At 36.9% G+C, this 19,131-nt stretch overlaps 2 protein-coding genes across 5 annotated transcripts in view; one reads left to right on the plus strand and one right to left on the minus strand.

Moving 5' to 3' along the window:
* srl (spargel) overlaps window positions 1-4,377 on the minus strand; it is a 129,334-nt gene extending 124,957 nt beyond the window's left edge. For all 4 annotated transcript variants that reach the window (XM_066289810.1, XM_066289808.1, XM_066289809.1 and 1 more), the window contains exon 1: window positions 4,225-4,377. The gene's annotated coding sequence lies outside the window, so the exon portion shown is untranslated. The remainder of the gene's footprint in view (window positions 1-4,224) is intronic.
* The window catches only part of LOC136343224 (dopamine receptor 1-like), a 145,970-nt gene that overhangs the window by 61,647 nt on the left and 65,192 nt on the right, over window positions 1-19,131 (plus strand). The gene's annotated exons all lie outside the window — the stretch shown is intronic.

Raw genomic sequence — 19,131 nt, forward strand, 5'->3', positions numbered from 1 at the left:
GTTAAAGAACTAATTACCGTTCAACGAATTCATATTGAAAGGTACATTATATTTGGATAAAAATTCATCCGGAAAAATATTAAAAATCTGGGTAAAAACGAGACCAAAATGGAATAAAAATATCCGTTCAAGCAACTTTTAAATGCGATTTCGCCGTTTCCTTCCTGCGACTTTAGAACCTCAGATCAAAAGAGGGATTAAGTCTGTTTGCGAAATTGCCTCCATTTGAGTCGAAATATTCTATTTCACAGCTTAGAATGTTCTTAATGAAATCCTATTAACCGGGATTTGAGAGCGGAACGAAATTTTATTGTACTTTATGCATGAGCCTTCGGCTTTATTCCCCCCTCTTGGTAAATAGACACTCAGTATTTACCTTTTTTATTCTGCGTTATTAGCCATCTTATTTTCCTATTCATCCACGATGAAGGCGTTAAGACAACGAAGGATTAATGTCGTTAAATTAGGGTTTTCCCTCTGTTATTAGATTGACGAAATAACAACGAAACGAGAGGATATTTCGGAGGCGAGGCAGCCCAATTACGTTAAAAAAGCTATTCAATCCGAGGGATTTCTGTTTATTCTGGGTGACTTCTGTTATTTCGATCGGATTTTAGACAGAAGGCTGAGAACACGGTATTTTCTTATGCCACTGCTTTATGGGTTAGTTTGGGTTTGGATAGCTTTTGTTCTACTACAATGCAGGTTGTCCACAAATGGACTTAAGCTGCTAAAACTAAATAATGCTTTCATATTGTTTATGAACAAACAACAGCGACTTAAACAACAGAAGATGAGTAGGGAATTATTATTATGAATTATGATTAATGTTGCTGAGACGAGGATATAAATATGATGAGGGTTTGTAACTCCACGAATTTGAATGCTAGAATACAATACAGAGTACGCTAACTAAAACCAAACAGAACTGTTTCGTCGGTTGATGAGGAGATTGTGCGAAGCGGTCGTAAATATCAACTTTAGCATTAAGGGGAAAGATTTTTATTAGATGTGGACAGTGACGTGCTTTGCCCACTACACGGGTGAAGAACCACCGCTAAATATTTTAAATGGCAAGTGGGGTCAGGCCATATATCAAATTAGATTTGTTTGAAGGGCTTTATGGTGATGCCAAACTTTTTCATTTTGAAACAATCGTTTATTTCTATATGAACAATATTATGAGATATAAAGCGCAAACACATCTAAATCAATTGTTCACAATGGTGTCCGTTAACTTCCTGGTAGTGAAACAAGTTTGCTTTGAAACACTGTCGGACTTTCTGGAGTGTTTCGGGGCTTATTTGGCGACACTTATTGATAATGCGTCCTCGCAAAACTTCCAGAGTACCTGAAGGAGTGGCATAAACTTTGGACTAACTAACCTGAACAACAACAATAACAACGCTTTAATGTTTTTTGTGAAAATACTGCTATCAAATCATTATCGGCACGTTTTTACCTGTAAACATCTCGAGGAGAAATTTTGTTCGTGAATTTATTTATTATTAAAGATTGTTTATTCGATTGCAGAAAGGATTGAAATAATTGAGTTGTTTTTCGTTAATAGAAAATATGGAGCCCAAGCAGCAAAGGTCTTCCACCGACGTCCTGGGAGTGAGCGCGTGAGCTGAAAGTACACACAACCGAATTTATATGAAACCACCCTGTATTTACCGGAAAAAAATTTTATCTTGTAAAGGTTTACTACTAAAAACAGTTGAACTCATAAAAACATGATCCTATACTATCAGTTTTAGTGTTTCGATGTAGTCTTAGTGAAATTATAACTTTGTTCTTCCCGAAAATTTTATTAAAAATGTCCTAAAGGGAAATTATTGCTGTTTCGAAACAGAACGTGTCCCAAAGGGAAGTCGCACGAATGGTGGGGGCTGCACAAGGGGTTGTTTCGAAAACTTATTCAAGATTTCTGAAGTTGGAAACCCTAAAACACAGACCTAGGAGAAATCATCGAAAAGTCACCACACAAGATCAGCACCGCTTTTTAGGTCGAACAGCAAGAGGAAATCCCGCCCCGAGTTTTAGCAAAGGCAACTTTAGGAAGCTACATGTGTTAACATTTAAGCCGAAACTGGCAGAAAAAGACTTCGAGCTTGAGGCTTTTTCAACAGAAAACAGCTAAAGGTTCCATCCCTATCGGTACGAAATATGGTGGACCGTTTAAATTGGTATTCGGAACACCAACGCACCAACAATTAAAGACTGGCGAAATGCCTTGTTTTCAGATGAAACCGAGAACTGAATTACAATCAGACAACAGGCGAATTCGTGTCTTAACAGGTTTTGGGAAACAGACTAGGCTTAGGGCTGCTAGATTTCTTTCCAAATACAAAGGATGAACTATAATATTTCGGGGTGGGATTACAATTGGTGAAAAAACTCCATTCGTTTCCATTAGAGAAACACTAACACTAACAAGGTGCCTGAATCTAGTGTGATAACCCGTAATAAGGTCCTGGAGAGGTGCTTTTGATGATTCCCATTTTTAGAAGTGGAAGTTGTAACAGTTTTAGATTGGCCCTCTTGTTCGCCAAATCTTAATCCATTTGAGCAGTTAAGGGATAATATTAAAAGAAGGAGGAAAGAACGTCAAAATAACCTTGGCAACGTCAAACAATTAATTCGAGTAGTTTCAGAGGAATGTGGAAACGTTCTCGAAGTTGACAATTTAATAAAGATATAGAGCCTCATCGAATTCGTTCTTGTATCATCGCTAGAGGAGGCAATACTGGTTAATAAATTTACCTTCCATTTAATGTTCAAGAAAATTTATATTTTTTTAATTTTAAAATTTGTTTCAAAAACAATTTTTTCTATATTAAAACGTTTTGGAATAAACTGATTTTTATCTTGAAATTATTCTTCTGAAGTATAATGCTGTTGTTTGTTAATTAGTGATTGATTCCTTATAAGTTCGGTCGTGCGTATGCGTGGCAATTAGTAACAAAGTTTAGAGACAGGTTCGGTTGTTAATAAAAAAAAGACACATGCACGGGCGATTAGAAAAGAAACGATGGAGGTGGAGGTCTGGGAAAAGTAGTTTTAGCACCAATAACTAGAACCGGAAAATTGCTGATTTCCACTAGAGTGAGTGCAACCAGCATTCGGAGAGCCCTAAATACCTATAAATTTCACCTCTAGAAAATTAAACTTGTACAAGAATTAAACGAAAAATATGTAGCCTGATGCTTGCAGTTATGCGAACTCATGAGCCAAAACGAACTGAAAATCTAAATTTCATTTTCAACATCTGCGTTTCGGATGAGGCAAGTTTTGCATTGCTAATAATCAGAACTGCAAAAGCGCATATCCGACATGCTCAACAGCAAAATTTTTGAACGGGTATTTTTGAAGATCACTTTATCGAAGCATATTTTATTCGCTGAAATATGATTGGGGAAACGTATCCACAATTGTTTAAAGACTTCATTTATCCCCAGTTAGGAGATCTAGTGGAAAGTAATCGGAATCATTCTCACAATCTTTTCACATTCCAACAAGATGGTGCACCACATTCAATATTCGTAGATGATTCAATAGCGGTTCGACAATTTTTGAATGAAAATTTTCCCGCTCATTAGATCGGTGGTAGGGTTGTAATTGGATGGCCCGCAAGGTTTCCAGATTTGAACCCATTAAATTCTTTTTTATGGAGTCATCTCCAGACCAAAGTTTATGCGACTCCTCCAGCTACCTTGAAAGTATTGCACTAACGCATTGTCAATGATGGTTGCCAAAGAAGCCCAGAAATACTTCAGAAGGTGCTACAATATTTTGAAGCAAATTTGTTTCACTACCAGAAAGTTAACGAACATCATTTTGAACAATTGATATAGACGTGTTTACGCTTCGTCTGTCATAGTAAAATTCGTATAGAAATAAATTATTTACTCGTCAACGGTTGTTTCAAAGTAAGAAATTTTGATATCACCTTAAAGCCCATCAAAAAACCTCTAATTCGATGTATCGCTTGATCCGTCCTTGCCATTCAAAATTTTGGGGGTGATCCTTCCCCTGCCTAGGGGTGAATGAAATCATAGTAAATATCTAATTAAAAACGTTTCCCCTTCATACTAAAGTTGAAACGTCCGAGTATTTTTGAATAACTTCTCCATCAACTAAGAAACAGCTCCATTTCGTTTTAGCTGGCGCACCGTGTATTGTACAGTGTTTAACACCATTCCTAACACGGTTTCTGCTTACCTTCGGTATCACTCACATTGTTCCGCAGCAAATACAGTTATCCCACAATTCACATACACATTCCGAAACCTATTCAACTGTAGTATTCACTAGTGGCCAACAGGCAATACTGCCGATAGCATGAGCTCATCCGCTCTTTGTCATTAAGCATGACCTTGATACGAAAAGTTGAGTAAAAACTAACATGTTTTTGCTCAGTTATCGGCTTTAAATTCCGTTCTTTCCTAGCAACGAGATATCGGGGAGGCCCATTCAGAAAACAAATATTTGAGCTTTCTCGCGATATCTGTGTATGGTTAATCCGATTAAGGGTTGATGGGGAGCGTAGTGGGGCAGGGGAAGTTCGAAACATCTAAATTGCAGTTCGGTGCTGAAAATCTACAGGTCACAAATATCGATAATCGCAACGGAATTCGGGGAATTGAGAGGCCTCGGAGACCTTTACCAATTTCTAGTTGGGCGTTGAAATCAGTGAAACATTTAAATTCAGAAGCTCTCAAAGTTGTGAAATTTTTGCGCTTGTATAACTCTCGTTTCTGTTCGAAAAAGCTCCATTATTTGGACATTTCGCCCATTTTGCATGAACACACCCGAAAGGGCACATCCTGGGCTATCGTCCTGTACTGGTAGCGATCCCGCAGGATAAAGTAGTGAAAAATGAAAATCGAAAAGTTGGGAAAATATAGGAAATTTGAATCTGAGGCCAGATTGTGACTTTTCCATTTGAGATATCATAATGTGTCCGGCTGCAGGAAAATATTTCTGGAGTTTTACTCTATCGATTAACTTTCCGTCACATTTCCTATAAAATGTGCGACAATTGCTTTAAATGCATCCTCGCCTTTCGTATATATATATATATATATATGTCTTTGTTTTATGACGAATTCGATGGAGAGACGGTTGCTTTTGTAGAGTCAGTATCTTTGTCTAGATTTAAGTAATTTTTTGCGAAGTTTATCTGGAGACTGCGAGAAAGCATCTTATCACGTTTTCATTTTTTCTATATCATTTGAATGGAGAATTTGACGTATTTTTATCCATTAGAAAATCGTTCACTACTTGGTACAATAAAACGCATGATGTAAGTCGAATTTCATATCGCAAATTACCTCACCAAAAATTGCATCGTCGTCAGTGTATCTCCTGGTACACACATTATATATATATATATATATATATATATATATATATATATATATATAATAAAGTTGAAAAGCAGATTTAATTAATTAAGTAAATTAGACTTTACGCCTAGCTGCTGGGAGTGGAACATAATTTAATTTTTTATATTCACTTCTAATTAAAAAAACAACTCCGATGCAGCAGGCGCACTCAGACGCATGTAGAAGGCGATTTTACAGTCGCTTTACCGATAAATGGACAAATCTTTCTCTCATCCATGTTTTAAAACCAAATCTCATTTTTTCTAATCGACCAATCCAAATTATATTCCTTATCTTGTAGGTATTTATGCTCAATTTCATCCTCCATAAATCCGTAAAAATTAATTGCAACCAGTCGAATGGCCGCAAAGCAGATTTGCTTGCAGCAAATTTCCATTTTGTAATTTTATTCCTCACTTTATATGCATTTTACCAGCTCCTGCGTGAACACTAAAAATTCGAAACTTTAAATATCGAACGAAACTTTTCACTAGAAATTGTATAATCTCAAACAAGCTTTAGTTTTGTGTTACATATGTAGTTCAATTTAGTCCCATTCATCCGTAATATTACTCTCGCCGCCATTTTAAGGTAAAGTTTTACATGAAATTATTGCATTAGTTGTTATATGAAAGAGTGAAATGCACGCTGGTTCTACCACATGTGAATACTAAATTCCCCCTAAACCTACATAATACATGCAGACTCCAGAAAACTTTGTATAGGGTGGCGCCTTTTTGTGGCATCTAGGCAAAACAGGAATTACTTGATCAAATCTCATGGCACATTCTCGGGACCGATACAGAGTGAAATTTTATGCATGGCTTCCCAGCTATGTAAATTGGTTTTGCATATTCAGGGTGTTTTTAAAAAACCTTTCAATTCGACATGCGCGCGCATCTCGCCTACAATTACGTGACACGCTCGAATTTTTCCTCTTCTCAGCTCTGACACAAAATTTTGTTTTTAATAGGACACCCTGTACATTGTTTGTCTATTCGATAGGCCTCTTTTAGCTGAGTCTTATGATGTGTTGTTTAATAGATAAGCATAGGGAATCAACAAGTGAACGAGTTTCTTGTGAGTTGCGAAACCGACACCTGATGGTGCACAAAATCTTCGCAAAATTCGCGCTGAATTTATTGATATTTTCAATTATTATTAGTGCATATTTATCAGTACAAAGTAAAATATGAAATACCGGATTCATGAGTCTTACTGTTGCATACACAGATAAAAATATATATGTAGGTGTATGAGTTTCACTTTAACTGACCGTATACATGTCCAGGCTTAAAGAACTTTCTCTTGTATGAATTCACAATAAGGAATTATTAATATTTCATCACAAGTTTGCCAAAGTCAGAAGAATGCTTTGACTCAGGCACGAGGAGAAATGTTGACGATATTTTTTCATACCTGAGAGAACTTTTTAATTTCGATTTCGTAAGAGAGTTTCTTTTGTTGTTGTTTTCTCGTCGATCTCGAGTTGATTTCTCGAATTTAAATAGAGAAATCAGAAAGGAAACTGTTGTTCAACCGTGCTATTAATATCTCCAATCATCGAACTCGAAAATTTGCACCAACAAAGCTAAATTACGTTCGGGACTTTTATCTATTAAAATGGTTAGAGCCCAACTTTCTGCGCTTGGAAAGCTCGCAAGAAAACCGACTTTGTTACATATTTCCTGAAGAAGGAAGGTTCATTTAAATTCCAACCACGTGAGGAGTTTATGCCACTTTTCCCGAGGAAATGTCTCCACATAAAAATGGAATACACTACAGTAACAGATTTTCAAGTATAAGGGAAAAGGGGTGTATAATAAGCTGCTTTAAAAGTTTGGGAAAAACGTGTATATGAAGCATACGGAGTACAAAGAAGAGTTGACGTAAAATTGGCAGCTCTAAGTGCTTAATTTTGTTAACATATCATCATGCAATCCAAAATTCAAACTGACTTTCATGGATATGCTCACACTATCGAAACCCCGTTGCTGCATTTACGAGTACTCCAATCGTAACTCGCAAATCTATTAAATGTATGACTGATGGTCTGGTTTAAATGATGAATTGACTATATAGGTAGTTAATATTCTGTTAGACTACGCTTTATCTGGTCAATGAAAACAAGATACGTATTCAGTCCTTTCCCGATTCATTCACCCATAAAGGTCAATAGGTAAATCTCAGAGCAGTGTTGCATAGAAAATTTAGTTCACGTCTAGACCTCAACGAATTCATTACACGAGCTGGATTGGTATTGAGTGGTTTTACAAAATTCTACAGCATTATGCAGTCTTAATTAAAAAATAATTGCCCGGGTACGTTAGGAAACACAGAAGAGCATTTCAGGCTTATCTTAGGCCATTAATTCTAATAGACTGTGAGCTCGAACAAGTGCCAAACATTTCGCTTTAAACCTGTTCAATTACGTTTCCATTCTGGTTGGAAATGGACCTTAACGAGTGAGATAATGCATCTCGCAGCAATAATAAGGAAAAAAAGAAAAGTCTTTTAAATTCATTAGGGTCTACATGGAGATTTGAGTTTATTCAAACTTTGTCCATTCGTTTTGAACTTTACTCAGTGGAGAATGTTTGGGGCTTTCGGAGTTGAACTTCATGATAATAACTCGACAGATGCGCCAATATTAAACACGCAATTAACTAAGCAAAGTTATGAAGCAAATTGGAAGTTATTCTTTATTGGAAAAGAACAGGAGGAAGCTACATTGAACCATGCAGTGCAAGTGCAGATCAACAGGCCATTTCCTAACCGCTCTGCACTTAATTAAATTGTCTGAATTTTTTTGTCAATAAATTCGCTGGAAAGCACGTTTGAACTTGACGTTATTTGTCTACTCTAGAACGCTTTTAATTAATTTTCACTTCGAGTCTCTAGCTTTTAAATGTGTCTTCAGAGTGCTCGGATAATAGGAATTTTTTCCCAGTATGAATAACGAAAACATTCTTTAGGCGGCGAGAATAACAGCAAATTCATTTACGTCCGCAAAACACTTCTCCTAACACACACTCTATGTTCTGTTCGTTAATACATTTAAAACATTACGGTTAGCGATCTGACAAATGAGGAAAGCGATACTTTCCTGCACATTGATTGCAGACGCTAGGCAATAGAGTGCCCGAAAGAGACGTTTTCGCACGTGTTACGTGCCGCATTTCTCCTGGCAGGGCATGTGTTTCATGTTAACTTTGCTGCGTCCTGTAAGTTGAATTAAAAATTGGGGTGCTGTAAATCTTTACATGCAGAAGTGCGGTAAAATGATTTATTGCACGCGTCCTAGTTGGTTGGGGTAGTTGGTGTTTTCGGAGATAGTTGCGATCCAAGGAAGAAACGTCGTTAAAAACCTTTGAAGCATTGATTTATATTTTCTCAGAAATTGTATTCTATCGAACGCAATTCCTTCGTTCCAACGATCCCTGTTTGCATGAGAGGCGGCACTCCCCCAATGCATCACCGGTATTATCCTTCGAGGGCCGATGCCTACCACCATTTTTCATAGATCCGGGGCTGACACGGTATGGTGACATAGATCTAGAGCTTCCTGATCCCTTCGAAAATCCCTTTGGTAACATTGGTATGGACGTAATCAATTTTGGTTAACGTCTGAATCCGGCCTTCTCTGTGGTCGCGTTTGCAGGTGAGGCCCCGCTGCCAAATGGTGTTTCCCCGACACTCTGAGGGTTCAATTTGTTGGTAGTGCGCACTTGGACTCCAGATGAATGCGAAGATGGTGCAGAATTTACTGGAGATGGAGCGGTGATGTTGCAAAACGTCCGTTTCACCCTGGGCTGCTTAGTGGGCTTCATTTTAGTGAAAATTGCATAGTTCTGTTTGTCCTCAAGAGCGCTAAAGACTTCGTGGAAGTGGTGCTGCAGAATCTCGTAGTTCATTGGGAATTTAGTGCGTGCTGTTATTTTCGAAAATAATTTTATGTCATTTTGATTGATTAATCATTGACAGAGTTAAGCCCAGGTTAATGACAATCGCAGACAACCGTAGTGGCTAGCATGTATTAGGTCAAAAGTGAAAAAGGATTCATACACTCAGGCGAATCCCATTTATTTAGAATTTTTGCGACTTCAAAACAATTTTAGTAATAAAAATTTTGTATATTCGCAAAAACGAGGCATCTTCGCACCGATTTATAAAAAATGGGGAATCATACTAATATTAAAAATAAAAACTGTCCTTAGGCATAATATACATGCATAAATATCCTATGAAATGGACTCACTTGTAAATATTTTTTATGAAGGATCAAATGATGTAAGATGGGGAACCTTTTGGGACGTGGGAAGTTGGAAACTTCACAAAAAGATAAAAATAAAAAAGTTTACCGTTCAGACCTTTAAAAAGTCAGCAAAGTGCAAAGGAAATTTCAGTGGCTTTCTAACGGTGGTATTAGAGTTTCCGTAGCACCAATGCAAATGAAAATGTGGGACCATTTGGATTACAATCACAAATTTATTATCACAGAAATCCTCAAAAATCTAAAAAAACGAAATTTTTCCAAAATGGGCAGAATTTTTCGAAATTTTATGCCTAACACTTCTGGTGGCACTATGATGTGTAGAATCACCTCCTGAAGTTTGGCTAGGTAGTTCAGAAACGTCCTGTACAACACACTTCATTTGTTAGAAGCATCACTGCAATCTTCTGATCTCAATTGATTTGAGCACTTATGGGAACATTTGGAAAGACAGATATGAAAAAAGGAAATTTCAAGCAAACAGCGACTTCGTGATATTATTTTAAACGAATGGGCCAAAATACCTAAAAATATTACCTATATTTTAGTTGAATTAATGAATGGTCGTTTACAAGCTGTGATCGATGGTAAAATTCATTGTTATTAGGGTCATAAAAGTTTGGTCTTCATAGGCTATCAATACTCTTTTGGGCTCACCTAAAGACATTTTTCTTTATTTACCTTGCACAAAGAAACAATTTCCTCGTTGTATTTGTCATAAATCTATATAATTATGCTTTATTTGTGCAAGTACATAAATTTTTTATAATTTAAATTCCTTTTAAGTTAAAAAAAACTGCAAATTAATCGAATTCGCCTAGGTCTATGATTTTTTTTTTGGCCTAGTGTAATTTTGCAATTAGGTAGTGTGATTACTACGTTTTGTGTATACCCAAATTAAACAGGGAAATAACTGGATTTGGTTATTATCCATAACATGCAGTCTAATTAGGAAAGATAACTAGCTTGGACACAGTCGGGCTGCGGGTTTGAATTGGTCGAAAGCATTTCCCTGGTTTACTATCTCACTCTTGTCAGAAGTTTTAGTTAGAGGTTGAATGGGGATTTGATGTTGTTCGTTAAGAACGAAGATAAGGCGCATATAGCAGGAGACAAAATTATGGAAGTTTTTGAAAATTCTTTAAAGGACAATTAGAAGAAGCCACAATATGGTAAATTCTTTCGGAGTGACCTTGACACTCCGCCCTTAACTCTCTCTAGCGGCCTTAGGGTTCATTTACGGCCTTACTTTAATATAAAGTTTTTTGCATGCTTTTTGTCATAGACGAACTTCGAAGTATCTATGTAGTTCTATTCTTGTGGCACCAAGTACACGTATGCTTTTATCTTATAAGGGAAAGGTGTTTGTTCGCATTTAGGACGACCATCTGGCATAGTCATTCATTAGCAATTGACCGGTTCATTCCGTTTTTCGAATTAAGCAATAGGTAGGTGCAGTAACCATCTCCAACTAAACGCGTTTTTGCTCGTTTTAAAATTTAAGCGGTAATTTCGGTTTCAGCTTAAATTTTTTAAAAAAAGTTTAGTTTAAAATTTTAACCGAGAATAAAACTTATTTACTTTAGAAGAAAAGATTCTTTATGACTAATTGCCTCCAATCCGAGACCTAAATTTATATTAACAAAATTGTTGAATTTGCTTAAAACTTGATACAAAAATATTGCGAAAATTGAATTAACAATGAATTGTCGGAAGTCATCATATCATTCGGTACTGAAAACATCCCCGCAAATGGCTACATGTTCACTATTCAACAGTGACTCATAGCGGTGACCAATAAAATAACCCGAAGAAATTTCATTTTGCGTTTTCTCCCTCTGTCGTGATTTGCATTCAACAATACTATTTTTAATTTCTGCTTTTGAGTTACAGCTCTACGGCACGAGGAAGTAATGAAGGGTGCGTCGTCAATATACCCAGTGGCGGAAATAAGTATGGAAAGATATTTTCCTTAGAAGTATTATTTGTTGTTCCCTAATTGAAGAACTGGCGAACATCAAAAAATTACGCAACTTTTAATAATTTAATAATTATTATGAAATAATAAACAAAGAAACGACCACTATTTTTTCAGAATTAATGTAAAAAATTACCTGGAGAAAAAATATGGAAAGAAAATTTCAAAAGGCTATTTTACTGTTCTTTTCGTAAAAACTTAATATTTTGTGGAATATGTCTTTACTTCAAGAACTGTTCTACACCTTGTGAGCACTGAATCCGTAAGGTTCTGAGAGACTGTTGCAGGACTGCGCACCCACTCATCCTGCAGTGCCCCCATAAATCCCGCATATTGTGAATTATCCTTAATCGAATTTTGCGCTCTTAGTCCCACAGGTTTTCCATTAGATTTGAATCCGGTGACGCGGAGAGCCATTTTAAAATATCAATGTTTTTTTCAAATAATCAACTTTTTATCAGCCGAGAAGAGTGTTCAGGATCGTCGTCCTGTTGAAACTTCCATATTAGACGCATTTATTTTGCAGCAAATGGCAACATCGCATTCTCCAAAATGTCTCTGTACATAAACCAATGAACATGACTTTCTTTTAAACATTGCCTTTTTTGGAATTTTTCAAATTTTGGTAACTTTTTGGGGTTCGTGCAAATTCGTGTTCCCGTAAATTAACGAAAATTTTTAGTACTTCTGTTACATATGATTTGACCAACCTCTATAATGTAGCGCAGTGTTCTGACATGTAGGTTCTAAACCGCCGTTGATTCGCAATTAATAAGTATTAAAAAAAGAAATTTGCAGTTGTTATAGCTAACAATAACTGTATAAAATTCCTACTCGGGCAGGAAAAAATTCTTCAAAAAAGTGTTTTATACGTATTTCGCCCTTTCACTCTACGACATTGTTTCGCAAGTAGTCTGAGAAATCATTATTTTTACTTATTTTTAATAATATATTACCTCAAGCAACACTACAATAAGCGTAAAGTAATGGCCACAATGGCGAAAATTTTAAATAGTTAACTTCCATACTTTTGACCGAGCCCCGAACGAAAAAATACTGATAAGGAAGGAATGTATGTGTTCGAAAATATAAACAGTGAAGGATATTTAGTACCCATTTTAGTTGTTATAATAAACAACACAACGTTCCTTTTTTATTGACCTTGCTTGAATAAAATATAAAATAAAAATCTTTCCGTGCTTGTGCCCGCCACTGAATTTTTCCTCGACGTTTCTGACTTTAAGCGGAAAAACCGGAATCTACTGAATAATTTTTGGAAGAAAATTCTATTCTAAATTTTCCATCCAAGTTGCCCCCAGTCCCTAGCGAGGAGAAGGGTTTTTACTCCGATATTTGTAAATGGGGGAAGGAAACTTATTTTTGAAAATTTCTTGAAGTCAATACTTTTATCCGCTGTAAAATCATATCAGTTGCCCGGATTTAAAATATTCTTCAGGCGGCCCACGTAATAATCTTCAAGAAATTCTCGTTTCCTTTAAGGTTGTAAACTATTTGATGAGCCCTTTTAAAAGAACTGATCGCAAGGCTGGTTCAGGTATTTTTCCAGCTATTGGTTTTACTCACTCCAAAATTCCTGAGGCAAAATTTTCGGTGTATGACAACACAGAGGCATTAAACATTGTCAAACAAGTAGCTCTGACAAACAGGCAGATTAGAAACTACTCATTTCGGTCAACGTATTCATACTTTATGTACTTTTTTTGGCAATCCCTCTGTATGAATATGTAATATTTTAGGTTAGTCTTGGTTAGCTGTGTGACGCTTGATGGCGCTAAATGTGTCGGTATTTTAAATAACATTTAAACTTTCTTTGTTCCAGGTAAGCTCCTTTGCCGGATGTCAGTTTTGTGTAGAATTCCGTTGGAAGAAGATTTCCAGAAAGCTTCTTATTTATCCATGAGTTCAAGAGGCCGAGGAAAGTAAGAAGATCAACAGTTTTACTGAAATTGAATACATGTAAATCGTGTAAAACCACTGTTGGTTACGTTATTAACTTCGCAGGCCACAGAATTAAGTGAGTTGTCGTTGCGAGCTAAGCCTGAAGATGAATATAAAATGAAATCTTTTTTTTTCTTTCCATAGCGTATACGTCACGATATTCCCAATTAATTGAAAGAACAACTACCCCCAGGCTTATTTAAACTTCGCAAAGTTAATTGACCCGGGCAAATGATAATTAATGTGAATTAAAATCTGCTTCTTGACTACCATCAGGGTTGTTAACACCCACGGGTATTGGCAGTTATCTGACCAGCTAATAGTGTTTAATTAACAGTAAAAGTCCTCAAATTTGCTTTTCGCCCTCGGAAAGTTCATTTACTCAACCGACGAAGTTGCTAACGGAGTTTGCAGGTCGCAAATTGAAATGTTTAACTACGCGAAAATAACGAACGTGCACTTAATGACCATACAAAGACCCCTCTTTACTCGAAAAAGACGATTTACATAACTTTTTCGCCTTTAATAGTTTGCCAGTTTACTGATAGTGGATTTGCATAACCCTGGGCTGAAGTCTCTGGGGGAGAAAGATGCGAAAAGATTCTATATTATAAGGCAGCTTGCGAACCCGTTTGCCTACAACAGTGTCGAACCCTTCTCGACAACCAATTTCCCCAGTAATTCCCCGTCAATAAAGCTTAAAGTAAATTCACAAAGGGAATTTCAATAATATACTCACCGTCAAAACGTATTTGCATTTTCGTTTTTTTTTGCGAGTCTCCGAGGACTGTACCTTTTCGGGCGCTTCCGAAGGCCTCAGGGATACGTCTCCGCTTAACATCGAAAAGGTACAGGTGGTTTTGTAACCACAAGGCTTCAAGTTTAACAATATGATAACGCGATATTGAAGTTTCGACGATCAAAAGGAATTTTCTCTAGAAACTTTGCTTCGCGTTTCTATGCGTTGCAAGGACACGGAACTGGACGGAACGGTTTTGTCCTTTCAGTTGCCGGAGCTCAATGCTGACCACATTCGGGTCTCGGCAAATTAACAATTTACAATATGCGTCAATATTTTACCACAGATCATATATGTATTGTCGAGATATGCGCTGTTGGAACGGTTCTCGAACGAATCAATTAAGAGCAGTATCGAATGAGCGAAATTAATGGAGGAAATTAAAAATTATCATCACGAATCCTTCGTGCAAATTTATTCATCTTTTTGCCACTTTATTCACGCAGCAGCCTTTCACTATTCCAAAATCCAGGGAGTTTGAATACGCAGGTGAAGCGTGTTTTGTTCGCGGAAGATCTTCTAGATAAGCCAAGACTGGTCCGCTAAAAAGGCGAATGAATTAATTTGCACGAAGAATATCCCCCTTTAATTTCCATTTTCCTGAATTGCTGAACGATTCGAATTAACGACTTTCCTGCAGCCCGCAAAATAAATCACATGCTGGAAATTGAAAGACAAATTGTTACTAATTCATTATAACACATAAAACGGAGACAGCTCATGCTTAGAAGCTAACAATTTCCCTATTGATAAACACTATATATTCCGCACCGACCAAGGTAATTAAGTAGAGCTTAATCAGATGCAAATTGGGTTAAGGTTAAGGCACGTCCTCACATTGTCGATAGATTTACATTTATTCGAGACCCTCACTTGTTTGCAAAACTGGGTTATCTCCTCCATATTCCATAATATCGGACGAGGGTTGTCACCCCAGTTGGCCACATGTGAAGAGTGTTAACAAATGGGTCATGTCCAGCCAACCGGGAAATTTGTCGAGGTAACATATGAGTTTACACTTACATACGTTTTCAGGTGTGGATAAAGATGTGAAATCGCGATGGTTTATACTAATTTGAATGAAAATGTTTGTAATTCTATTTGTAAGGGAGATTAAATGTTTATTCCACAGTTTTTAACCAGATTTTGTAGGGTGTGAAATTATGCTTCTACCACATGTGTGCATGCAATTCCTGTGAGAAAAAGTTCAATTCGGCCGCCTCCTCCCAAATGATGGAATAGTAAACGACGACCTTTCGGTAATCCAGACTTAGACCCCATGACCCAGATTGCCTCTGAGAGAAGCTGTGTTCAGACCTTTTTGACCACTTAATTCTGAACCTCGTGAAGCGACTGCTCTGACAAAGCCCATTTTTCTCTTTCCATGAGATAAATTTCAGAAATAAATCAAATTTAGATTAAAATGTTATGTTTGCAGCGTTGACAATTCCATTAAAACTTGTATTGACTTTAATGCAATTTACTTTATTGAAACAAACCATTCAGACAATTCAATGAAACTTTATTTACCATAAAACTTCAGTTTCTATTGTCACTAGACTCGTTAAAAGTTGTCATTGCAAATCCACGGTCATTGCTCGATAGTAGTACTCGACCACACGCTTCGAATGCAGATATCTCGGGAACGAGTGAGGCAATTGCCTTAAAAGTACCTCGGGTTAGTCGGTACCATGTCCTCTGCAACCCTACGCAAAATCGCTTTACGAAATCTGGATTTCTGAGATACAGGATTACTTTCGTACCGGTGGGGGGCGAAAGTTGAGTTTGCGAAAAATTCCTTTCCGGCGACTTTTCCTCTTACACGGTTTTTTTCAGTGTTACTAATCGATCGACCTTTATTCGTTCTGCTTCAGTTCGACTTCCTGCCTTTATTTCTATTTAACACCTCAATATAATTTTATGAGGATTCGAGCTAAGAGTGAAGGCATTTGCTCGCTAAGCTCTGAAAATTTCAATGAAGAACGAACGCTTAATTCTAATGTGCAGTGAATTATTAATAAATGAGGGAATAAGGACGAATTCATTCATACTTTCATTTATTCTAGTTCAATTTAATTTAAATGCGCCTCCAGAATTCCTTTCCGTTGTGACTATTCTAAAGAAAATCATTACCTAACTGTCGGGCTTCATGTTTATTTATATTCTCATTTAATGTTCTTTTCACCTTCGTGAAAATTTCACTAACATTCAGTTAACAATAAATCCGAGTATTATGCTGCCGTAAAAATGTTACTAGTAAGTAAAGCAAAGCACGTGTTCAGTACCTACCTGTCCAATTCCATGAAACGTGCTGGCATTTCCTGTACTATATTTTATCATCCATTTAGCGCGTTTTATCCAGAAATAATGGATTGAACCTTCATGCATTCATGCTATTTAGCGTAACCTTTCCGATTCTTAGTTCAGTCAGTTTATCGGATTTTATGTCATCTATCAGATGTATTTGCAGCTACTGTTTCTTGGCTTTACAAATCCAACATCTGGAACATTTGATCTGCTTTCTTTTTGCATTAAAAAATTAATTTAACCTGCCAGGTGTTCGGCTTGTCTCCTCTCAGTCTTTGCCCTACAGCGGGTCAAAAAATATCCCATTTATTTGCAATTTTCGCAAAAAAAAACGATTTAAATCGTAAAAATTTAATATATTTGCACAAACAAGGTATCATTGCACAGATTTATGAAAAATATAACTGGGAAAGTGTCTCTTTGTACGAGCCAAGTTGAGGAAAATGCCTTTAGGTAAGTCCTAAAAAGTATCAAATTTTTGTGACTCCAAATAACAATGAAATTCAATCATTGATATTTGGTGAGATACTCCATCGCATCGTTCACAGCTGATAAACAACAATTCATTGATACAGCTGAATTATAGGTGGTATTTTCAGCCATTTCCTATCACCATTCGTTTAAACAACAACAATAATAATACACATCATTATTTCATACTTCATTTCATAAGAAACGGTTATTAACCAATTGGCCTTTCTGCCTATGTTACAATCGATTCTGTAAAAAAAAATAAAAGAAAAAAGACTATATTTCAATCCTAATAATGCTCCAACACGATTGTGGGAGGGAAGATATATCATGATTGTCTCGTCTGTCTTGCTATGCGCGCGGGGGAAGGGGGGTGTGAGGAGATGAGGGGGGGGGTACAGTATAGTCCAGTTATGAGGGGTTATTTTTCCATTTTGTTTGTAGTTGTGGCAGTTTTCGTTATTTTAGTCCACTGCATCCGTTCATATAGGAATTCGTTGGATGGGTTGTGAACAGGGTTTCCAGTGGTGTCTTATCCTTGTTATTAGTCTCTGCGCAATCTGTTCTGTAGTTTCTATTTGTTTTCTTTTTTGCCGTAACATTTTCTCTCAGTAAACGTCCGCAGTCTAGAAGCGAGCTGCAAATGGAATTATAAATTTTAATGGTCGTTTTCGTGTTAACTCCCTTGTCCTTATATGTCAGTGTTCTGATGTCTTTCGTTCTTTTGATGATTCCTGATTTTGCTTTCTTTCCGCCTTTGGCGAATTTCGATTTATTGTCTGTTGTCATCCCCAGGTATTTCACATCTTGTCCCGATCCGGTTTGGTAACCATCATATACCATTGTAGAGGAGTAGTCTTTAACACGATTGTTTGATAGCAACAGTTGATTTTTGGCGGTGTCCAGCTTTAGGCTCCATCTGTAGAATCAGGTCATTGTGTGGCGATCCCCGTGAGAGCTTTTGTTCGGGGGAAAAGGTAAAGGACAGAGTGTTGTCCATACGTATTCCTAGTTTCCTGTTTTCGGTTAAATTTCTTACTGTATGTAATACATAGGTATTCTGGTGCGTTGAGTCTGTGTAGCTTGTGTAACCGACCTTTGTGCCAAACACTGTCGAAGGCTTTATTTACGTGCATGAAGCGACATGTTGTTTCAACGTTATTGAAATGTGTCGTTTGTGTGTTATTGGTCAACACAAAAAGTGGATGTACCGTTGAGTGTTTAGGCTTAGAGCCGAATTGGTATGCCGGAATGTGCTTTCCGACTACTTGTTGCAGACTAGTTGTTATGATATTTTTAAAACCTTTACCCAACACCGGCAGTAATGTGATAGAACTGTAGTTTTGTGTTTTGTCCAGTCCGCCTTTAGGAATGGGTGCTATTATTCCCTCTAGTATCGTGTTCCTTCTAATACATTCCTTAAATAAGTTTAGTATGAGTTCCTACATTTGTTCAGTTAAATTTCTCAGCGCTTTGCTCGTTACGTTATCTCCTCCCGACACTGTCTTTTTAATATGCACCGATTCTTCTGGTATTCTCCTTCGGAAATTATTTGATATAAGTGATTCGTATTGTTTATGAAGTAATTTTCGTACCATGAATTTATTAAAGTCCAGTTTTGATCGTCGAAGTTGGGGTTCGTGGATATCGTAAACGTCCTTTGAAGGCATCTGGCAAACGCGTCCACTTTATCCTCGTCTGTGCAGTTCTATTCCGTTTTCGTCGATAATATCGATAATTTTGTTTTTTCTTTGTATCGCACGAGTTTTTCTAAATTTTCAACTAGTATGTCTTTCCGCTGTCCTGTTTGGTTTCACGGCATGCTTCCAACCATTTGTCTTGTTTGTACTGGTCTATCAGTGCCTGACGTTCCTGTCGAGTTCATTGAGTTTTCTTTTTAGTTAATCATCCTGAGTGCTTGTGTGAGGCCTTTCCCATTTGGTCAGTCTTAGTA

Source organism: Euwallacea fornicatus, chromosome 14 (genome assembly GCF_040115645.1).
Source record: "Euwallacea fornicatus isolate EFF26 chromosome 14, ASM4011564v1, whole genome shotgun sequence".
Lineage (NCBI taxonomy): Eukaryota > Metazoa > Arthropoda > Insecta > Coleoptera > Curculionidae > Euwallacea > Euwallacea fornicatus.